Genomic DNA, 25,034 nt, shown 5'->3' with positions numbered 1-25,034 from the left:
CTTGTGATGCTACAGCATCAGACAAACTGTTTGTTATGGAATCCGAGAAGGGACATTGTCGCTATGTCGCATTGTCGCCCTCTCAAAAACAAGTAAAGTGAGGCAAAATAAACCAAAACGCGACACGCGACATCGCGACAACGCGACATTTCGCCCATTTGTCGCATTGTCGCGATGTCGCGTGTTGTCGTTTTTGAATAAGATTTTTCTATATCTCTTTTTCAAGTCAAAATATGTCGCGTTGTCGCGCGTCGCCCTATCTAAGATGTGTAAAAAGAAGCCTAAAAATTCACTAAAACGCGACAATGCGACAAATAGGCGAAATGTCGCGTTGTCGCGATGTCGCGATGTCGCGTGTCGCGTTTTGGTTAATTTTGCTTGTATTTGAGAGGGCGACAACGCGACAATGCGACAACGCGACAATGTCCCTTCCAGGATTCCATAGTTTGTTGTGATTTTACAGGAATCTTACCAGATTCATCATTTTGTACAGGTTTAATGTTGTTATTGTTTGAGGGAACACCACAATTCATTCCGATTAAACAAAGATTAAACCTTAGTCAGTGGTATGACAATTATTTATTTACAGAAGAGGTAATAACATCTAAATCCTTCGATGTCTGTAGCAGTAGTTATCTTGGACAATGACAGATAATAAATCTGACACAGTTGTTCCAAACACGTGTGTGTAATTGACATGGCACACCAGCTTGAACATTATGACATTTACCTTACAGTCTTAATCATATTTCTTTATCATCAGATGGGGAGGTGGGGTAGCCTAGTGGTTAAAGCGTTTGCTCGTCACGCCGAAGACCCGGGTTCGATTCCCCACATGGGTATAATGTCTGAAGCCCATTTCTGGTGTCCCCCGCCGAGATATTGCTGGAATATTGCTAAAAAGCGGCGAAAACCATACTCACTCACTCACTCTCTCATTCACTCCTTATCATCAGTCAGAAACTATGATCTTAAACATATCCAGTAACTCAAATATGCATCTATCATGTATAACCCAGGATATTCCATACCGTTCTAGAACCACGAAGGTCCGGGTTAGAATGAACCTTCAGTAACCCATGCTTGTCGTAAGAGGCGACTAATGGGATCTGGTGGCCAGGCTCGATGGCTTGGTTGACACATGTTACCAATTGCGCAGATCGATGTTCATGCTGTTGATCACTGGATTGTCTGGTCCAGACTCGATTATTTACAGACCGCCACCATGTAGCTGGAATATTGCTGAGTGCGGCGTAAAACTAAACTCACTCACTCATACTGTTCTAACTTGTCCTAACTACGAATTTATAATATCTGTTCTGGTGATTGGGTCTTTATCTTCTGAGTATGTACTATTCAGACAGACACTTTATTTTTCAATTCTTCAGACTCAAGGCCCTGGTACAAATGCAGATAACAAATTAACATTTGCCAGGTGATGTATATATTGAAATTTGATGACTGTTTACACATTTCTAATTGCAAAACATTTTGTTTTTAAATACAGCAACAACATGGATCAATTCTGGATTATCAGAGTTTAAAAGATGTTTCATTAGCAAGCGGTGTTTAAAGCTATCCTGCGCCTTAGAGGGAGATTTATATCTAAAATTAGAATATTTTTCACATATTAATAAAATATGATATTCGTCCTCTACTTCTCATAAAGGACAGTTTCTACACTTAGCGTCCACTATCACTATTTTTGGACCTGCGACATACGTTTACATTAAAATGATGCAGATAAATTCTGAATTTACTATAAGCCTTAACTAAACTTTGATCGATTAAACACGTTACATATCCTTCCGTTTGAAACAATGGTTTCACTTCACTATAATTACTGAGGTCGAGTGATGAAGTATGTATTATTCATCTTATATTGTTGCACGTACAACCCAGCTGTGTCGGGAAATGTTACTCCAATGCAATAATGTACTTTAGTCTGTGAAAACATATAATTACTCGATCGGCCATCAGCTGGTCGCAATTTTGGCATTGGTAAGAAAGATGAGAGCTTGTCCAATAGCCACCGGCTTCTCGCTATTCATAAACGTAATAGAAGGTCATAACGGTAATGACATTTCTGTGTTAAAAATATCTCATCGAAACTAATGACGGTAATTACCACGAAGACCTCTCGTCCACGATTCATCTGATTCTTCACTATGAATGTCATAACTTTGGAGTGAGTCATTAACTGGATGTATTTACCAGTTGATTAAACATGGCTATAAAACAGAAACAGTTATAACTGTTTTAATCAGTACGTAAATATTCTCTCAAGGCTTGTACGAGGAAGAAACCATCTATTTCGAAATAGGAATAGCTATAAATCTGCCAAAGCGGTATGGAGTCAAGTAACGAATGATCAGATTAAAGCTGTATTTCATTTTCACAGTTGGAAAATATAGTTCAATTTTATATTGGTCTCTAAACAAGTATTTAAAAGAGATGAAATGTTATCAGAAGCATCAATGGAATCTTCGAGATTGTACAGATTAATTCGTTTCAGCACTTTCAATATTCAATGAATTCCAACTCGGAAGTATTCACGAAATCAATACGCCAGATCATCCGTACATAGCAATCAAAAAGAAATATCATATTTCCGTTTCTCACGTTAACCTCTGCTTTGACCTTTGGCCGTTCTAGAGGCTTGCAGTAGTGAACGCTATCAAAATCCGATTACGGTCAACAACATACAAGCCAACGAAGCATTTATTGCACGTATAATTGGCAAACTTGGTGCCGACCGATAACAGGAATCTGAGAAACCATTCCTTGAGAACATACATCGGAAGGAGAATTGGGCGGATCATTCAGCGCCATGGACGTTGAATATGTGTGGAAATGCCCACGTGTTCAGTGGAACAACTTCAAAGCCTCACCCAACAGCACTCATGGCGATATACTAGTATGAGAAATAGGCGCATCTCCTGCCTTATAATTAATGTAATGAGAATGGTAAATGATATGAATATTTATATAAGAATCTTCTGCAACAGAATGCTACACTTTCCGAAATGGTCCATTATTGTGATCTGTGTACATTGTACTCATAGTGCAATAAGTAAATCACAACATTTCATAGTCACATTTAAGATCATTGTGTATGTGATACCATTTGTGGACGGGGGGTTTCTACGCCTTATCCTTTATTAAATTTCATTTAAAATCACTATAACGCTGTGTTACATACCAGTTCAACGTGAGGCCTGGTGTAACCGGAATACTGTTTAAAGCGGCCTCACTACTTCACTACAACCCTTGACAAGAAACCTGAAACAGGGTATTGCCGTTGGCGTATTTAAATGTAGAACCTATTGACAACTACGTGTGTATACCTGGTCATTCAGTTTCGACATCCCCATGTTTGTTTTCCTTATCTATGGAATCCTGTTCCTTCTACTCAGAGTCAGCCGCTTACTGGCTGTGTGTATCAATGGACACTTCGCTTCGAGACAAAACCACTAGCTAATATCACATGACGTTTGACTGTTGTCAGGAATTCCGAGATGGTATGGACCTAGCGCGTTATGCAGTATACAGATTAGTACGCCAGTGCCTGTCAGATACTATTTACCTCAAAGCAAGTTGTTTCAAATAGATTGAATGATGATATGCTGAATGCTGAAACGAGTTGTAGGATACATGGTACATGGCAGCCACGAGGGCAGTAGTCTGTTTCTTGCACGCCACAATATCAAACCATTTTAGCTTTATTTACCATATTTCGCCTCTTCTCAAGACCGTATCAAAGACTTATAGTCAGGAAAATAGTCCGTTATAATCTGACCTAAGGTCATCACCATGGAGTAGCCAATGGAAGCACTTGAATTCGGTCTCACAGATTTTGTTCAAATAGGTTTCTCTCCCACAGGCCCGTAAGGGTTCGATAACCTACACTGTCCGGATTAACGGGGTTTGAGTTTAAGTGAAATCGGAATTTGTACGTGTAATTCCAATGTCGATTCATCAACCTGCAGCTGAACTGAAAACAGGGCTTAAAGGAGGATTATGATATAATTAACTGGCATTTAGTTGCTCAACATCCGCATGCCACGCACATAAATGTTAAGCTTTACATTGCTACAGTCGGTAACTGTTGTATTTTGTAGGTTTTCTTCAGAATATATATTCTGTATATTGTTTTTTCTTTAAATGGTTGTAGGTTGGCACAAAGGTGGCAGTGTATGTTTGTCACGCTGCACGTCATGGCTGCACACTACGTCCTGCTTTGTTGTAACTGACTAATTGCAAAAGTCCGATGATATGGACTTGCTCACTAAATCATGAATTAATCGCAGTACACTTTACTTCTAGTACGTATACCGATGTCTACATTCGCCTACGTCTTCAAGCTTTCACAATGTACCAGAATACGTTAACACGCCATGGTATACTAGTATCTGAACTTTCTTGGCGTTTACAAACAAACAAACGAACGAACGAACGAACAAGCAAACTACTCACTCACTCACTCACTCACTCACTCACTCACTCACTCACTGAGACATCAAAAGCTCTCTCAACATCCATACCTACCGGTACGCTGTCATACAACTCCTTTCCTGGGATCTTCACCGTATATTCATTGCTGAAACCTTTACCAGATTGTCCCTGTATCTAACAGGATCACAACAGCACATGTGTATATGCAGCCTAATCAGAATGAAACTGAACCATTCAAACTGGATTACCATACATTTCAGTATGTTTCCTCGTGTTTCGTTAGTACCCAATACAGCGTTGTTCTGCATTACCCTCGGGGAGGAAGTGGATGCAAAGGCTCTTGGGTGTTGTTGAATTACATATTTGATTAAAAATTATTGAGGATTGCCTTCATTGTCTGCAAGCAGTTTTTAAATGCCACATTGACATGGCAATTTTGAGGCAACTGATATCTATTATGAATTGCACTGACGTTATCTATCCTGTTGGAGAAATGTTGTGATTAATTTCTTCACTCACGAAATGGGAAACTGAACACATGACACTCTATTCTTGTGTGAAAACTATTTGGCAATCCCCTGGATGGCATGAGTGCCCGAATTAAAGTGCTTCGAGTAACGGATATCACTGTACTTGATTCAGCTGGTTAACCCTTGTAACGTTGGCACTCATTGTAACGGTATGACGTAATAGATGCCATCAAATCATACCTACATGTACTGCCAATAATACAATATTCACACATCCACAGGGAAAGCCACCATGGTCAAGTGAATACATTATATGCCTCGACAGCAGATGGTCCATGGTCCGAGCCCCGGCCGCGTCATACCAAGAAGCGTTAAATATTGTACATGTTGTTACCCTGACTGGTGTGCGGCTTCGAGGGAACAACACAACGACTGATCGCCTCGAAGTCTGATCGGGCAAATCTGCGGCATGGTTTCCCTCTGGGTTTTCACTATAAAGCCGAAATCAATGCGGACCAGATTGCTGGTTGGTTGGTTTGTTGTTTAACACCACACTCAGCAATATTCCAGCAATATGCCGGCGGTCTGTAAATAATCAAGTCTGGACCAGACAATACCGTGATTGGCAGCATGAGCATCGATCTACGCAATTGGGATACGATGACATGTGTCAACCAAGTCAGCGAGCCTGGCCACCCGATCCTGTTAGTCACCTCTTACGACAAACATGGGTTACTGAAGACCAATTCTAACCCGGATCTTCACTGGTAGGTCAGGACTAGAACAAGCAGCAAGCATCCATATAGACGTCGCTATATGACAGCAGTAATCTTCAGCCTCCCTCAATGTACACAAAACACTGTAAACTGAAACACATCATTTCCGATCCAACCTGACCTGAAACGATACCGGTTTGTTTGCCAGACGGTCATTATTAACACCTACCATATCGTCAACATGATTAGTGTCGTGTTCATCTATATTTATTATACATCAACACATTCAGAGACTATACATGGTCTGACACATTATAACGGTGTAACGTTACTGAACGCAAGTTTGAGAATTCTGTTGATTGAATACGAACCGTCTGACCGATGGCCACTTCCCCTTTGTTAAATGACCTTCTGCTGGCTACTCTGACTGGACATCCGCGGAGGTGGTTCCGGAATAAATTCAGTTCAAACTTTACCTGTGAAATATACAGAAAATAAATATTAGTAATAAATATTTGTAATATATATTAGTAAGTATATTTAGTATAAAGTATTAAGATATATTTTAATGGGGGAATAAAATCATAGTGAAGCCAAAGCTGAGTGAAAAGAACACAGGACCGTAGTTAACTTTTATTAATAAGGGGGGCACCATCCACTTTAAAACAGTGTTGAATCAATAGTTTGATGCACAAAAATTAATCTGTTAAAAGATTCTAGGGGGGCACCTGCCCCCCTGTCCCCCTGGGCTCCCTACGGCCCTGTAATCAGTAAGATAATGTAGACTACAGTGTGTGTTTGAGGACGGACTACCGAGCAACCCAACAGTACTATAGTAATGGACACCAACGGTAAGATGAAGAGAAACCTGCAGTTCTCTTGTCTTTGCATTTAGATACTGGTCATATATTATTTAGGGTGTAGGGTTGTGTGTGTAAAAGAGGTCGAGGCAGCAAAACAACAAGGTGGGAAAAACTATATCTTTCTGACAATGAATTTGTTTTCAAGGTTTGTTCTAGTTTTGGTCAGATGCACTTATTTTTACTGCTTCTCTGACTGATGCTTAGCCCCATGTCAGGGCGGTGGGGTAGCCAAGTGGTTACAGCGTCGCTCATCACGCTGAAGACCTGGGTTCGATTCCCCACATGGGTATAATATGTGAAGCCCATTTCTGGTGTCCCCGGTCATGATATTGCTGGAATATTGCTTTAAAAACCATACTCACTCACTAACTCACTTAAATTAGTCCCATGTTGTTTGTTGACATTGTGTGGCATACAGATGGTGGCGTTTTATTCATTAGATATACTTTCTTAAGCTGCTTCAACAGACACCAACAATTTACCTATTTGGTGGTGGTCATCAGCAAACTTAGAGTAGTGGGTCAGCAAAATATGATACAGTCCTTTGACAAATCTCGCTCTTCATAATACAACAGTTAATCTGCCATCACTGATTAACTAATGACTTCAGTAATATGGACGAATCGCTTTGTCCTCGAACCTTTTAGCTACAGGGGAAAAATACGGATCCTGTGGTGACTGGTCACTGGTCCCTGAGGGGAGTGAATCATGTATATCAAAGCTTGCCAATCATCCACCCAAGTTCAGCTGGTGACAGTGTTGTCATTTCAGGATACACCGAAGTGATATCTACGCTAGACATTCTGTCAATGTAAGGAGATACGTCTAGACACTGTAATAAGTGTCATGTGTGACAGTGAGATATTGTCTCAGTGCAATTACAGCCCTTGTCCAGCCAGACCAATATGTAAAGGATAATTCATTTCCCCTTTAAATGTTTACGGGTAGGGAAAATATATATTAGGTATACATTTCATGTGCCAGGTATGGAATAGGTCATCTAGGTTGCAATAACCTAAGAATATAATTCCAACTGATGATACTACCAGGGAAATGTATCCTCTGTTATAGATACAAGACCATCTTAAAAGAGACTACAAAAGCAAAAGTGTGTGTGTGTGTGTGTGTGTGTGTGTGTGTGTGTGTGTGTGTGTGTGTGTGTGTGTGTGTGTGTGTGTGTGTGTCATAGGGTTAAAACAACATTCTAAATGTCACCTTCCATGCTTTACTATTGCTCATACCAGATTAATTGAGTCTTCATAAGTTGAAAGATGCTCCAACATCGCTGTACAATGGTTCTCAGATTCACTTCGTGAATTCATTTAATAAACCTACATCAAGAGACAGTTCGTAGATGTCAAAAGGATGTTTCTGTACCTGCAGAAGAAACGTATTATGATATTTAATAATAATAATAATACGAGACATTGCCTCAATATTTAACCAATTTTACGGTTTTGGAACCCGTAAGTACTCCTCGCACTGTTTCCGTAAGTGAAATCGAACCCTTGATTTCGGTGTGACCAGCGAACGCTTCAACAACTACCGACCCGTGAACATCCGGGGTAGAATAGGTCTTCAGCAACCCATGTGCTTGCCATAAAAGGCGACTATGCTTGTCGTAAGAGGCGACTACCGGTATCGGGTGGTCAGTTTCGCTGACTTGGTTGACACATGTCATCGGTTCCCAATTGCGCAGATCGATGCTCATGCTGTTGATCACTGGATTGTCTGGTCCAGACTCGATTATTTACAGACCGCCGCCATATAGCTGGGATATTGCTGAGTGCGGCGTAAAACTAAACTCACTCACTCACTCACTCAACAACTACCCCACCGCCCTCTTCCTTTCAAGAGGAATCCCCATGACGCAGATGTTGGGAGTAATGAAATCAGGCAGCTGCACACCGCACTGGGTCGAATTGGAGCATCTTGCACGCAGTAACACGACCCTGGCTGCGATTACTTGAACGCATCTTGATTTGATCAGCTATTCAGTGGGTTGATCTTTGGCAGTGACGGGATATTTTTAATTCTTTGCCTGCAGTGTATGTAGGCTGGGAAAGCATTCGTTGTGTGGCATCAGGCAACAAACATACACTTACTTTTGTATGCATATTGTGTAGGAGGCCAGGAAATAAGAACACCTGTCATGGCTTATTTTCAGTGGTCCATTCTTATCAGCTTCCCCTGTAGTTTCTCTTTAACGCCCAATGCAATCTGTTTCCACAGATAATCGAGACTGGGTATTCATGACATTGACGTTATATATTGGATGTTGAGATCCAATGTAAACCTAGAGACAAAACGAAAGTATAGAGTTTGTTTGTGTTTCCATGTATTTGAAACTTGGGTGTACTTTTGTTCCATTAATTATGACCATTTAACCTTCACTCATTCCTGTAACAATTTACAAAAGAAATAAACTGATTTTGTGAAGAACGGGGTAAGAAAAACTTTGCTACCACATGACCTTTACCATGTAAGAAACGTAAATTTGTGCCGAAAAAGCTCTTAAATAGAATAATGCAGTTGTAGTGAGTGAGTGAGTTTAGTTTTACGCAGCACTCAGCAATATTCCAGCTGTATGGCGGCGGTCTGTAAATAATCGATCTGCGCATTATGCAGTTGTAAACTGATACGACGTAGAATTCGTGTTGATATCTTCTTTTGCCGCTCAGTTTATTTGTTTAATTGACCTTTAGATACATGTAACAATTTATAGCTTGAAATCTCCGGAATGTGAGGTATGTGCGCTTGGTTCCTTAAAAAACTACACGTATTCAAAACTTTTAAATGTTTTAATAAATGAGTAAGTAAAAGGAAGAAGTAAGAACACGCTTTTTCCACTGGAATTTTGTGGAAAATTTAACATAATGGTATGAAATGGCTGAAAGCTAGTCCTTTATTTGTATGCGAATACTGACATGTACATTGCGCATATCTATGGCTAAAATGACCGAAAAGGTCGACGTTGTAAAATCCAGATCAGAACACACGCATATTCTTGACCTAGCATTAATATATATTCATATGTCTTCCATCCACATCTCCCATGAAAATCAGCCAGGGTCAACCACTTCCGCATTTTCAAAGATTAGATTCTTCCTATACACCCCAGCCCAAAATTAGCATCTTTGGCACATTTCATTTTTTTTCCAATGCCTGTGCATTTTGCTTTGAGTTAGTCACAAGTTATCAATTGTTTAAACTGTTAGTGGCTATTGGTTTTGATCGCCATATCCTGCCATATCACGGCACGGGACACCAGAAAAGGATTTCATGTATCATAGCCATGTAAAACAACGAACCCGTGTCTTTGGCCTGACGAGCGACCGCTTTAACCGCAAGGCCTACCATCGCCCATCTTGAAACGAAAAAAGTCCCGTTCTTATTGTTATTGTCACATCTGACCACCTTCATGACAAATTCTAAAAGGTTTGCTAAGTCCTGAACTTCCGGTAATTCTTGTGGGCGGAAACGTTTCCAGCGTACACCTTGATTCAACCTGAAACATGATGTTGATCCAACACTGCCGCTCTTGACACCAACGACATCTTGCAGTCATGTGACGTTCCTACAATCGAGGGGCAACACATTTGGGAAGCCGATGACGAACGTCTGTCCACTCTAACACCTCTAGCTAAGTGAGGCTCATCTCCACTTTAAGTGGGCGGAGGGGTAGCACAGTTGTTAAAGCGTTCGTTCGTCACGCCGACAACCCGGGTTCGATTCCCCGCATGGGTGCAATGTGTGAAGCCCCTTTCTTGTGTCCCCCGCCGTAATATTGCTGGAATATGGCTAAGAGCGACATAAAACTCACTCACTCACTCACTCCACTTTAAGAGGCACTCCACTTTAAGAGACAGTCGTTCTGATGAAACGGGTTTGTGCGCCAGTTGTTGCCACTGGTCGAACAGATCTACGTCTGACATCAAAGTTATTGGTTTCTATGGCCACTATGCTCTGTCTTCTTCGTTCATGCAGATGCACGTGGGTGTTCCAATCTGGTTTTTACCACTGAAATGTACACTAACGCACTGGCACGTTTCAGATTTCGAATTTAACCTTGACCATATTCACGCACACAACATGGCAAAGGCTTGCAAGAAATTGGCCTGTTCGCACGAAATTTACAACACGTTAATGGAATAATCCTTTTATGTAATCATGCAGACTGGATCCCAAACTGGATCCCAAAAATGGATCACCCCATACGTTTTAAATAGCATACGTATGAGCATGTTTGTTATCTACAGACAGCAAACACTCAAATTGGATGAAGGGCCATTGTGAGCATATGCCAAAAGTGCAATTATAAAAATACAGGAGCACTTCCCGTTTGCACTAAGGCGGTATTTGTTTGTTAGTTTAGTATCAACACACTAACAATCTTACCCTAAGCTTATACCAGTCTTGTGACCATAATACGTAAAACAGGTAATATCATGCGGAGTATTTTCGTTTCGTATCAGCGGTATGGATGGGTGATCTTTGCTGATACGGAATCGGATCCTCTGGGAGAAACAGATGGTTTTCATCGTCGAGCATGGCTAACCTGGATGTGACGGTAGATTAATGGTAGGAAAATGCATTTGGAATCTCAGTTGTACATGCTGTTCAGACGCGCTTTAGAACGGAAGCATGGGGTATTACCGACCCAATTATATGAGTATGTTGATGCACATCGTGTTGACTCTCTGCTCACTAAATCCAGGGTGTAAATACCGTCACTTGATGCTTTCTTGTGTAAATATTTTATCTTCCTGGGTGCATCTGTTCTATATATTACAGAAGCGTTGATGGTTTACAAACGGGAAACGTTATAAAAACCTTTAAAGATTGTTATTTTGTACGTTAAACAAGCCATGTGAGAAATGGAATGCTGAATCCTGTATGTCAGCCAATATTCCAAAGCTAAAGAATTAATGCGGCAAAATGTGCAATATGAAACGGTGCCATTTAGCCTTCTTAATACACTGCAGGTTTATCGAGCAGGATCGTAAAGTTCCTTTCAAAGTATTATGTCAATGGCTAAATTGATCCCTAAAGCCTGTTTATGCTTTGAGTCAGAGACCTGACTTGTTATCGCATTACACATGCCCCCTGCCTGACGTTTACATGTATCCAAACGCACCAAGCATGTGTCCTTTACTGCTCATTCCTAATTTAATTTCTATTCATCTATTCCTTCGCCTGTGTTCTTGTATTCATACATCCGTGTACTGCTTTCTTTACACCTGAGTATATATTTACACCTGTGTTTTTGTATTCATACACCTGTATTCTGCCAACTTTACACCTCTGTTCTGGTATTATTGCACCTGTGTTCTTACATTCCTGCACTTACGTTTTTGTATTCGAACACCTACACCTGTACACCGCCATCTTTACGCCTGAGGTCTGGTATTTTTACACCTGTGTTCTGGCATTCTACATCTGTGTCCTGGTATTTTACACTGAGTTCTGGCATTCCTACACATGTGTCGTGCTATTTTACACCTGAATTCTGATATTATACACCTGTGTCGTGCTATTTTACACCCGAGTTCTGGCATTCCTACACCCGCCTCCTGGTATTTTACACCTGAGTTCTGGCATTCCTACACCTGCGTCGTTCTATTTTACACCCGAGTTCTGGCATTCCTACACCCGCCTCCTGGTATTTTACACCTGACTTCTGGCATTCCTACACCTGTGTCGTGCTATTTTACACCTGAATTCTGATATTTTACACCTGAGTTCTGGAATTCCTACACCCGTTTTCTGCTATTTTACACCTGAGTTCTGGCATTCCTACTACTGCGTCGTGCTATTTTACACCTGAGTTCTGAAATTCCTACATCTGCGTCGTGCTATTTTACACCTGAGTTCTGATATTTTACACCTGAGTTCTGGAATTCCTACACCCCTCTCCTGGTATTTTACACTTGAGTTCTGGCATTCCTACTACTGCGTCGTGCTATTTTACACCTGAGCTCTGATATTTTACACCTGAGTTCTGAAATTCCTACAACTGCGTCGTGCTATTTTACACCTGAGCTCTGATATTTTACACCTGAGTTCTGATATTTTACACCTGACTTCTGGAATTCCTACACCCGTCTCCAGGTATTTTACACTGAGTTCTGGCATTCCTACACCTGTGTCGTGCTATTTTACACCTGAGTTCTGGCATTCCTACACCCGCCTCCTGGTATTTTACACCTGACTTCTGGCATTCCTACACCTGTGTCGTGCTATTTTACACCCGAGTTCTGGCATTCCTACACCCGCCTCCTGGTATTTTACACCTGACTTCTGGCATTCCTACACCTGTGTCGTGCTATTTTACACCTGAATTCTGATATTTTACACCTGAGTTCTGGAATTCCTACACCCATTTTCTGCTATTTTACACCTGAGTTCTGAAATTCCTACATCTGCGTCGTGCTATTTAACACCTGAGTTCTGATATTTTACACCTGAGTTCTGGAATTCCTACACCCCTCTCCTGGTATTTTACACTTGAGTTCTGGCATTCCTACTACTGCGTCGTGCTATTTTACACCTGAGTTCTGATATTTTACACCTGAGTTCTGAAATTCCTACAACTGCGTCGTGCTATTTTACACCTGAGCTCTGATATTTTACACCTGAGTTCTGAAATTCCTACAACTGCGTCGTGCTATTTTACACCTGAGTTCTGATATTTTACACTGAGTTCTGGCATTCCTACACCCGCCTCCTGGTATTTTACACCTGACTTCTGGCATTCCTACACCTGTGTCGTGCTATTTTACACCTGAATTCTGATATTTTACACCTGAGTTCTGGAATTCCTACACCCATTTTCTGCTATTTTACACCTGAGTTCTGGCATTCCTACTACTGCGTCGTGCTATTTAACACCTGAGTTCTGATATTTTACACCTGAGTTCTGGAATTCCTACACCCCTCTCCTGGTATTTTACACTTGAGTTCTGGCATTCCTACTACTGCGTCGTGCTATTTTACACCTGAGTTCTGATATTTTACACCTGAGTTCTGAAATTCCTACAACTGCGTCGTGCTATTTTACACCTGAGCTCTGGAGTTCTGAAATTCCTACAACTGCGTCGTGCTATTTTACACCTGAGTTCTGATATTTTACACTGAGTTCTGGCATTCCTACACCCATTTTCTGCTATTTTACACCTGAGATCTGGCATTCCTACTACTGCGTCGTGCTATTTTACACCTGAGTTCTGAAATTCCTACATCTGCGTCGTGCTATTTTACACCTGAGCTCTGATATTTTACACCTGAGTTCTGGAATTCCTACACCCCTCTCCTGGTATTTTACATTCCTATCGCGTCGTGCTATTTTACACCTGAGTTCTGAAATTCCTACACCTGCGTCGTGCTATTTTACACCTGAGCTCTGATATTTTACACCTGAGTTCTGGAATTCCTACACCCCTCTTCTGGTATTTTACACCTGAGTTCTGGCATTCCTACGCCTGTATTCTTGTATTTACATGCGTGTCCCCCTGTATTTCCTTGTGTTTATATGCATGTTGCCTGTCTGCTACGCGTGTGTTCCTCTATTCCTCCTAGACTCTCCTAGACGCAGTCGTGCTCCTAGATGCTCCTAGACACAGTCGTGCTCCTAGATGCTCCTAGACACAGTCGTGCTCAGGACGCTGCACGAACAACTCCCGTGAATTCGCTATGTGGGTTATACGCAAATAATCTATGCTCAAAATATGGAGTACAGATTCCCGTTAATGAGTGTATGTTTGATAAAAACGTATTTCGTAAGCGTTTAGCAAATAAATTATAGTTAACGCTTGGCGTTACTTCGATTACATGATGCCGGATGCAATTCACAAATGGTTGTATTCCGTGAACACTTGACATGCTTTTGCGTGTATTTTTGATGGGTGAAACGGTGGTGCACGATACGGTTCCATGTTCGCGAACACATAGAGTCATCACCAACTCAATGTGATTCATAAACACATATGTTTATGATATAGTCAAAATCAATGGATTTCTTTTAAAGGAGTAAATGGGTTTTGTCACATTTATTTGAAAATTGGTCCTTAATGGAAAGTGATCATTGGATTTAGGAAGTGTTTTATGAGATGAGGAAACTATGTCATTTGTCTTTTTCATCCATGATACATGAGACATATGGGAAACATCAACTCGTACTATAGGTAGTGAGTGTGTTCACCGAACACGAGTACCTCTTTCGTCATGAATGCTGGTTTTATGACAACCTCCATTCGTGAGGGTGTAAGTGTGTTTTTACGCCGCTTTTAGCAATATTCCAGCAATATCACGGCGGGGGACACAAGAATGGGTTTTCCACATTAACAAATTATCAGAAGTGGGCTTCCCACATTGTACCCATGTGGGGAATCGAACCGGGTCGTGAGCCAATCATTAGAGCAGGTGCACGGAGGTGTGAACATGGAATCGACCATGCTGAGAAATATGCTGATCTGCAAGCCGTGCTTGATATTTCGCTCATATGACATGATGCCACTAGTGAATTACTAGCTCACTGAGGCCATGCTTCCCCACTCAACACATTATACTGGCCCGAGCCGACCAGTATCCGAGAGCGCCAGGCAGGGACCAACAAATTACCATATTTTAACGTCTTTTGGTATGACGCGGTCGGGGAAACCCGCGACCTTCCGCTCTCCGGATACGTCTGCACAAATTCCAAATAACTGAGGGCGGTGAGGTAGCCTGGGCCTAGATTTTCGAAGCTCTCTTAGCGCTAAGATAGTCGTAAGTGCCATTCACTAGCATTAACTTACGACTATCTTAGCGCCAAGAGAGCTTCGAAAATCTAGGTCAGGTGGTTAAACCGTTCGCATGTCACGCTGAAGGCGGGAGTTCGATTCACCGTATGGGTACAATGTGTGAAGTTCATTTCCGATGTACCCACACCCTGATATTGCTGGAATATAGCTACAAAACGGCAGAAAACCATACTTATACACAGCAAATAAGAGGGCGTGGGCCTACTGACAAGGTCGTGTTGTTTATGCCAACTATCACATAGATCCCAAACCGACAAGCATGATAATTGGTGTAGTTTTAGTGATTGGTTATCTACACGCCACAATATATGTATCTCAGTTGTGTCAAAGCATGTGATCAGGAAAACTAACGGTGACAAGAATGCTATTGGCAGGGGCGTAGCTACCATTATGAATAAAAGCCCGGGCTTACACTTGATTTTTGCTAAAAAGGTTGGGCAAACCCTCAATACTATCTAAATATAAAGCTGTGCAACCTATCGGGCTTACACGAACAAATTGGCTTGCTGCTCGCCTGGTTAGCCTACTGGTTCAAGTGTTTGATCGTCATATCGAGGATCGGTTTCGATACCATACATGGTTCAATGTTTGAATCCGGTTTCTGGTATCCACGTCGTGATGTTGATGGGAAAATGCCCCAAAGCGGTATAAAAATATACTTGCTGTCCCCAAAGTGGCGCGCTTAGAGGCTCTCAGATTTCAAATTTAGGTGTAATGTTCCCAATATGAGTTATGTGAACCTGCATTTGATCAAATTGCAGATTTATACATAATCACAATCGCAAAGTCGCACGCGACATCAGAATGGTAAGATTCAACCCGTCAGTCTGGCATCCGGAAGTAAATACAACAACTTCCGGTGTTTCACTCTCAGGCCATTGGGGTCAAGGGATGTGTGTCCAATATGCAATCAACAGGATATGGCGACAGAGACACGTGACCACGACTGCTGCATGAACACACGAGTCCTTGTCTTCTGTCAACTCCTGGGCGTCAGAAGGGTCAGCCATATGCATCCGGGTCACCAGAACAGCCGACATAGGGTCATAGGGCCATGATGGGAGGTATTTCATAACATTCGCATAACATATAAATCATCAATTTACTAAACGGAGAGGGCGTAACAGAGATACTGATTCCTCGAATTTCGACATGTTATCTAATGGTCTGGATGCTGGAGAAAACGTCAATGGTCCATTTTATGTCTACAAAATGTTTTAAAAGGCTATATAAAATGTTTCCCATTTGCACAAATGCCCTTCAAAATGAGATGGGCTAATGGTTAAAGCGTTCGCTCGTCACGCCGAAGACACGGGTTCGATTTCCCACATGCGTACAATGTCAGCTTGGTTCTAGCAGTTCTATCAGGTCCAATGCCCGTAACAAGAAAACGAATTAGATTATGTCGACAGGTCTTTGAAAATCTACACTTAAGTTTTCATATTGATGCTTGCTTATTAGATCAGATGCATTTGTCCTTAATTGTCATCAAACTCTAGTAAAGCTTGCAGCTATAGTCTTTTGTTTCAAATCAGCAATATACCCACTGATCAGAGTGAACTGCATTGTATAAACTGGTCTTCAGTAATATTTTACGTTATACGTACTCGTGTTTCATTTCCATAGGCAGTAAAACATATTCAATACTCAACGTCTCCGATTGCCTAATTAGTTTCTGTACGTTTACATTGTACGACGTCAGATGCAAAATGTAACGAAACGTTGGCGCTGTTGATTCCGTGCCATACAATAGCGTGTGATTGCCGCTGATAGTTACACCAGGAAATGTACCAGTTGTCTGCAGGCTCCAGATTTACAGCTGTTGTCACAAACATTAACGATTACAGAATAGCCAATTAATCTCTTTCGACCTCGTTATAACGCCAAGTTTGGGATACCGATCTATATTTCTATTGCCATTTCATATTCTGTTCTACAATATGTTGACCCTAAGTCTGTTAGTTATTAAAGGCAATCCTGTCATTAAATTAATAATCTCGTTTTATTCATTGAGTGCGCTATAGCGAGGAGTTTTAACGGTAACCGTCAGTTGTCTGATTGACAGATAACAACATCTATTCTGTATGAGCAATGTACAAGTAGCGTTTTCTGGGACTGACTTGTACGCAATATGCGTTCTCTAAGAATTCAAGGGCTGCAAAAACTGCAGGTAAGATTTGAAACTGTTTTCATAGCATAGTTATAAGGTGGCTTCATCACAGTATAAATCGAAATCGAATCCGAATCTATTAAGCGTGATGACAAATACAAACGTCTTATGATTTGACCATTCGAAATAGGTAGCATCCGAATCTATATCACGAAAAATACAAACTTTTGGAAATTAACAAATTAAAACTGTACAGGGATAATGCGAATAGTTCAACCATAGTAGAAAGTCGGTCGGTGTGTCTAATAGACATATACTGATGTAATAAGGTAACACTAACGGCGAGTGATGATTGGTTGTGATGATGGCGTCACGTTGTTGATGCTGCTGTTGAGTCTGAGCCAGGAATTCGCTGGCTATTCTGAACATGCAGTGTACCATTTAAAGCTGCACAATTACAGTTAAATTATTTATAAACTATAATACGGTTTACGTGGAAGACATCACTTGAATCTGTTGATTCCGGCTGGTGAGGTAGCCTAAAGTACTGTCGGAAATGCTAGAAAAATGCTTTTTAGCCTTAATACTTTGATAAAGGTTATAAATGTACTATGTTGTCAATATATCAACTCGCCTATAGTGTACCTAATTTTTATTTTAATCGATTGAACATTCCCATGCATTTAAAGGGCAGTTTACAGGCGAGAATATGGTACCAAAACAACAATTTAGGATTTTTTCAGAGTTCAACAACAGAAATCTGAAAAAGTCTTTACATTTATGCTAATAATACAGGTGGTGTAAAAATATGAATTAACGTTTTTCTTTAACAAATAAATGTTGAATGTTTGTGTTACTTTACTTAATTATCGTTTCTTTATTGAAGAAATATTAATATAAATGTTAAGTCTTGATAAATGGGTTTCCGTCATGCATGCCCATCTTTATCACGCGTCCATTTTATGCAGTTTGTTGCATTTAAGCTTTTATTGGCGAAAAAAGACAGCGGTCCTTTCATTAGTTTAGAAAAGAGGTTTATTACAGAACTGTAGAGCTGTTGGCAGCAACAAGTTTATTAATCAGAATGGACTTGCAAAGAGTGGATTAGCTTTTGAGCCAATGTTTAAGACCTTAATATGTCTTTACCAACAAGTTTACAATAGTTAAACAAATCAGACAAGACAGGGACCTCTCAAAAGCAAAACCGGGACGTAAAACCATCCTTGCCAACTTTGAGAAAATTGCTTAGAAGGGCGGTCTAGCTTTATGTGCTAAAAGAATATATATATTCAGCTACACCAGTGACTTCGTTAAATCTTTGGCCAATGTTCACAACTAGGGTTAAACTGACCGTTACATCCATATTCGAAATATGAAATATGCTGTTGACATGCAAAACATTTATTAAAACGTTGCACATTTCCACAATCAGTCGATAAGATAACACAAGTGATAGGATTCTTTCCACTGTACAGTAATTTGTATGTTTATTTCAAAACAAACACACATACACACATACACAAATGATCCCTTACATAACCAATATGTATACTATACGCACGCATATTCAACATTTTGAAGAAAACATCTATTGAGATGACCCCTCCCCCGAACGTGTGCTCAGGTCTCAATTTCACCTGTCGATACTGTGCATGCTGATGACGTAACACAGGCAGTTAATGTTTGTATCAAATAACGTCCCACAACCCGTTCTTTTTCTAAGTTTTTGGTATTTTCATCAGTAAGAACACATTTTAGGGCATGTCTCAAAATTTATTCCCTCGGTCTACATTAGGTAGATGTTTCTTAAAGTGATATTTGTTATTTAGTAACTGTAATACCTCTGAATCCAATGTGTGAAGCCAGTTCTGCTGTTCCTCGCCGTGATATTGCTGGAATATTGTGAAAAAGCAGCGTAAAACTAAACTCACTCACTCCGGCTTATGGTTTTACCATTCCTTGTTTTCCATTGTCTCCTTGACTAAATGGACGCGGAACAAGAAAGATACATGTAGCTGGCGATTTACGTCCGTTTATACAATAACAATGCTTCAGTCAGACTGAATTGTTGTATCCACAGCAGGGTAATAATACCACGGTCTATGTGGCACGGGAACCCAGATCACATGCCTCCTCATTGAAATGTCAGAAATATCAAGTTGGCACAGTCGACACAGTTTTGAGTTGAGGTTATTATGCAACATATAGAATGCAGCGTATGAGACTTGATCGATATTCGCAAAGTTCCAAAGAGAAAGAGATACGGGAGAAGGAAGATCGCAGCCTCTGTGACGTTTCCAACTATCACAGTACCGCTTTCTTACTTTAATACAGTGGAACTCAAGGGAACGGCTACAGTTGTAGTCAGAGACAGCCTGACAGAACCGAGATTCTTGCCTGAATTGTGGATGACCAATGCGAGTGAGTGTGTTTATTTTTTACAGCACTTTTCCAGCAATATCACGACGGGGGACACCAGAAATGGGCTTCACACATTGTACCCATGTGAAACCGGATTACGGATTATCACAATTTACTGTAGAAATGCATATTATAAAATTGGCGATTTCAAACCAGATTTGAAAAGGTTGGTGAAGATGTTACAGTTATGACAGAAAAGGGTCATTGAAACTGAACATTAATTTTGTCTAAATGGTTTAAATTTGCTTCAGTTTCATTACTCAACCGTTTTTAATTCATAAAATAGAACAAATAAGGCAAATATATTTCAGGCTGGAGCTAAACTAAGGGTACGTCCTTGAAAGAAGGACACGGATGTTGGAAAGATATTCTGCAAATACTAACGCACTGTGTCAGAGACCATATATCGGGGTATGGTCCCTGACTAAACTTTGGAGAGGGCATAGATTATATATGCACTGGTTTAACTTGAGTTACTGGCTCTGTGTGTATTGGACCATGTACACGTACAAAAGAGACCTTATTTCCATACAGCTGGATTTCCAAGCAAATAGGTAAACAACAGTTTAATATTTTATTAGTTTATTACAGGTCACTTGGCCTTGTGGTTAATGCGTTCGCTCGTCACGCCGAAGACCCGGTTTTGATCCCTCACATATGTACAATGTGTGAAGCCCATTTCTGGTGTCCCCCGCCGGGATTTTGCTGGAATAGTTCTAAAAACAGCGTAAAACTAAACTCACTCACTCACTATTACAGATCTATATCAGGTGAAGTTGAGCTATAGTGTTAGCGGAATGTAGGTGGATGGATGAAAGTATGCGTCATCTTGACTCCGGGTAGTTTCTAAAGCTTTTGTCATGCCACACACAAGAACATGTGGCACATGTGGTGTCTCCTTATGTGGGGACCTTGTTCGAAATATGCATCCTTTCACCCAGCAGGAATGTGTACCAAGATTAGATGATAATGTGACTTTTAATGGGAATTAAGTTTTACGTCACCTTTAGCAATATTTCAACAATATCACGACAGGGGACACCAGAAATGGGCTTCACACATTGTACCCATATGGAGAATCGAACCCTGGTCTTCGGCGTGACGAGCGAACGCTTTAACCACTAGGATACCCCACTGCCCCATTGGAGTGAGAGGGGAAGGAAGAGTTGTAGCAGCAGTTGATCATAGCAGTAGTAGTAGTAGTAGTAGTAGTAGTAGTAGTAGTAGTAGTAGTAGCAGTAGTAGTAGTAGTAGCAGTAGTAGTAGTAGAAAATCATGACGAAATTCAGAAGACCAATTGATATTTGCCTTATAGAAATGAACTGATTTCAACAGCAGAGAAAGTTAATTCAATATGTTTTTGAAATCTAATAAGTTCCATTTAGAAACAATATCATGTGTATTTAATAACCTGCAAGGGAATACATATTCCTAATGTTATTACATTTTCCCTCAATAAGAATGTGTTTGTTGTGTAAAACGCGGGAGAAAATGTTCATTGGTGGGGCAGACATGTTAGTTTGGATATCGGATGACACTGCCCATTATTTCTGGCAGTAAAAGCCAGCGCACTTTGTTGAACAAACATATTGCCTTTCAAGTCGTATAAAGTCACGCGGTTTAATGCGTACATATCAAATTATGTATGACAAAGATGAGGTTAGAAAAGTCGTTCCTGTCTCAGTTCTGAGATATCATTTGTCTAAGTGCTTCATTCTGGTCCTGTACTGAAGTTATTAACATTACAAAATGTCAGGTCCATCTAGCAGATACAGTTTAGGTGTCTCTGTGTTTTTGTGTGTGTCTGTGTCTGTGTCTGTGTGAGAGTATGTGTGTGTATCTGTGTGCAGATGATTGGTCACCACAACAGAATCAGTTGACTGATGTTAACAATGCTCCACGCCGCCGGGAACAGACATGTAATTACTCAACGAGCCTAATACCCGATCCGTTTTGTTCATTGATCAACATTCCAGTGTCAGTCGCATTAAAGTACAAGGCTACAGTGGAGGTTACAGTCAACCAGTGCCGGATAAGGGATGTGTGTATAACCTCACATTGGCATAAATTCCCTTTCGCAGTCCCGAGATCCATCTTGTGATGTTCCCTGTATAATTGATCAAATGTTATGTGCATTGTAGTAGTAGTAGTAGTAGTAGTAGTAGTAGTAGTAGTAGTAGTAGTAGTAGTAGTAGTAGTAGTAGTAGTAGTAGTAGTAGTAGTAGTAGTAGTAGCAGTAGTAGTAGTGGTAGTAGTAGAAGTAAGTAGTAGTAGTAGTAGTAGTAGTAGTGGAAGTAGTAGTAGTAGTAAAGTAGTGGTAGTAGTAGTAGTAGTAGTGGTAGTAGTAGTAGTAGTAGTAGTAAGTGGTAGTAGTAGTAGTAGTAGTAGCAGTAGTAGTAGTTGTGAAGTGGTAGTAGTAGTAGTGAAAGTAGTAGTAGTAGTAGTAAAGTAAGTAGTAGTAGAGTAGAGTGGTAGTGAAATTAGCAGTGGTAGTTAGTGAAGTAGCAGTGGTAGTAGCAAGTGGTGAGTAGTAAGTAGGGTAGTAGTGAAAGTAGAGTGTAGTGAGAGTGAGTAGAGTAGTAAGGAGTGGTGGTAGGAAGTAGTGAGTGGTAGTAGTAGTAGTAGTAGTAGTGGTGGCAGGTAGTGGTGAGTAGTTAAGTGGGAAGTTTAGTAAGTGGTAGTAGTAAGTGAGAAGAAGTAGTGGTGAGTAGCAGTGAAGTAGTAGCAGTAGTGGTAGTAGTCAAATAAAATTAGCAAATATGTAAAAAATAATGAAATTAGTAGTAAATAAAAGTAAGTAAATAGTAAAAAGTAAGTAAAAATGGAAGTAAAGAAATATAAAAGTAAAATGTAAAAATAGTAAATATAAAATGTCTCTATAAATAAATAAATAAAATGAAAATATAGTAAAATAAATGAATTATAAGAGTAAAGTAAATTAAAATAAAAGTAAATGGTAAATGAATAAAAGTAAGAAGTAAGTAAAATAGTAAATAAAAGTAGTTAAAATAGTAAAGAAAGTAAAGTAAATGTAAAATAAGTAAAATAAATAAATAAAATATGAAAAATAAAGTAAATATGAAAAAAAAGTAAATATAAAATAATAAAGTAAGTAATTAAATGGATATGTAAGTAAATAAGTAATAAAATAGTTAGTAGAAAGTAAAAATATAATGAAATGAAAAATGAAAAATAGAGTAAATAGTAAGTGAAAAGTAAAAATAGTAAAAAGAAAATTATAGAAATAGAATTAATAGTAAATGCTGATAATTAATGTAAAATTAAGTAAATGAATTAAAATAAAAAGTAAGTAATGTAAGTAAGTAAGTAAGTAAAGTAAATAGAATTAATAATTAATAGAGTAAATATAAAGTAAAGTAAGTAAAATAGAATTAAATTAAGTAAAGTAAAATTAAAATGAAAGTAAAAAAGTAAAATAAAAGTTAATAAAATAAATAGTAAAATGAAGTAGTAAAAGTAAATGAAAGTAATGGATTAAAGTAAAAATGTAATGAAATAAAGTAAAAAGTAATATTAAATAAGTAAAACCTAAAGTAAAGTAAATGAAATAAGTAAAAGAAAATAGTAAATAATGTAGTTAAAGTAAATGCATTATTATTAATGGTAAAAATAGATTATAGTAAATGTAAAATAGAGTAAAGTAAAATAAGTAAATGAAGTAAGTAAAAAAAGTAAAAGTAAGTAAATAAAGTAAAGTAAATAAAAGTAAGTAGTAATAAGTAAATAAATAAATAAGTAAATAAGTAGTAAATAAAAGTAAATGCTGCTAAGTAAAGTAAATGGAAGTAAAAATAGTAAGTAAAGTAAATAAATAGTAAAGTAGTAAAATAGTAAATGAAAAATAGTAAATAAAAAGTAAAGTAAATAGAAGTAATGTAAATGTAAAGTAAATAAAGTAATTAAAGTAGTAAAGTAAATAAATGAAAAATGTAAATAGTAGTATTAAGTAAATAATAAATGTAAAGTAAGTAAATATAGTAAATGTAAGAAGTAGTTATGTAAAGTAAAAGTAAATAAAAGTAGTAAGTAAATGTAATAAGTAAATAGAAAATAAGTAGTAAGTCAGTAAAGTATAATGTAGTAATAGTAGTAAGTAGTTAAAGTAAAGTAAATATGAATTAAATTAAAATAGTGGAAATAAGTAAAAAGTAAGTAAAAAGTAGTAGTAAAAAGTAAGTAAAGTAAATTAACAATAGTAAATGAAAAGTAAGTAGTAAAGTTAATAAAATGAAGTGTTGTAGTAGAATGGTGAGTAAAATTAAATTAAGTAAAATGAATTAAAGTAGTAAATAATAAGTAAATAATTAGTAAGTAAATGTAAATAGTAAATAATGTAAAGTAAGTAAAGTAAATTAAATTAAAAGAAGTAAAAATTAAAATAGTAAGTAAAATGAGAAAATAGTAAGTAAGTAAAATAGTAAATTAAAATGTAAAGTAGTAAGTAAGTAGTAAAGTAAATAGTGGAAAAAAAATAGTAAGAAGTAAATGAAATAGTAAAGTAAGTAAATGTAAAAAATAAAAAAAATAAGTGAAAATAAGTAAAAAAAGTAAGTAGTCCTAATGAAAGTAAGTAAGTAAAGTAAAAAAGTGAATGTAAGTATAGTAGTAGAGTGAAAAAGTAAATAAATAAGTGAAGTAGTTAAAGTAAGTAAGTAGTAAGTAAAATGAAGTAGAAGTAAATTAATTAGTAGTAAATGTAATTAGTAAATTAAAGTGAAATAGTAGAAGTGGTAAGTAAATGAAGTAAAGTAAATGTAGCTTAGTGAAGTAGTAGTAAAGTAAGTGAGTTAATAGTAGTGTAAGATTGCAAAGTAGTAAGTGGTGAAGTAATTAAGTAAAGTAGTAAGTAGTGTAGTAGTAGTAATGTAAGTAAGTAAGTAGTAGTAGTAGTAAATGTGAAGTGAGTGAGTGGTAGTAAAAGTAGTAAGTAATGGTAAGTAAGTAATGCTAGTAAGTAGTAAAAGTAAAGTAGAAAAGTAAGTAGTAGTAGTAGTAGTAGTAGTATGTAAAGTAGCAGTAGTAAATGAAGTGGTGGTAAGTAGTAGTGGTGAGTAGTAGTGAAAGTAAGTAGTAAGTAGTAGTAATGGAAGTAGTAAAGTAGTAAGTAAGAGTAGTGGAAGTAGTAGTAGTAGCTTGAGTAGTAGTATGAAGTAAGTAGTGGTAAGTAGAAAGTAGTA

The 25,034-nt window shown here is 38.6% G+C and overlaps 1 protein-coding gene across 3 annotated transcripts in view; it reads left to right on the top strand.

Moving 5' to 3' along the window:
• Nucleotides 1-25,034, top strand: part of LOC124291414 (G-protein coupled receptor 84-like) — a 39,740-nt gene that overhangs the window by 11,816 nt on the left and 2,890 nt on the right. Inside the window, exon 1 of one of the 3 annotated variants that reach the window (XM_046728402.1) lies at nucleotides 17,394-17,475. The exons of 1 other annotated variant lie outside the window; for it this stretch is intronic. The gene's annotated coding sequence lies outside the window, so the exon portion shown is untranslated. Of the gene's footprint in view, nucleotides 1-17,393; nucleotides 17,476-19,449; nucleotides 19,837-25,034 lie in introns of those variants that run through there. One more of the 3 variants, XM_046728403.1, reaches the window with a different exon arrangement.

The sequence above is a fragment of the Haliotis rubra genome, unplaced genomic scaffold (genome assembly GCF_003918875.1).
Source record: "Haliotis rubra isolate DU_JTF1 unplaced genomic scaffold, ASM391887v1 Scf490, whole genome shotgun sequence".
NCBI lineage: Eukaryota > Metazoa > Mollusca > Gastropoda > Lepetellida > Haliotidae > Haliotis > Haliotis rubra.
Note: the sequence above shows the minus strand (reverse complement) of the source record. Positions and strands in the feature narration are given on the sequence as shown.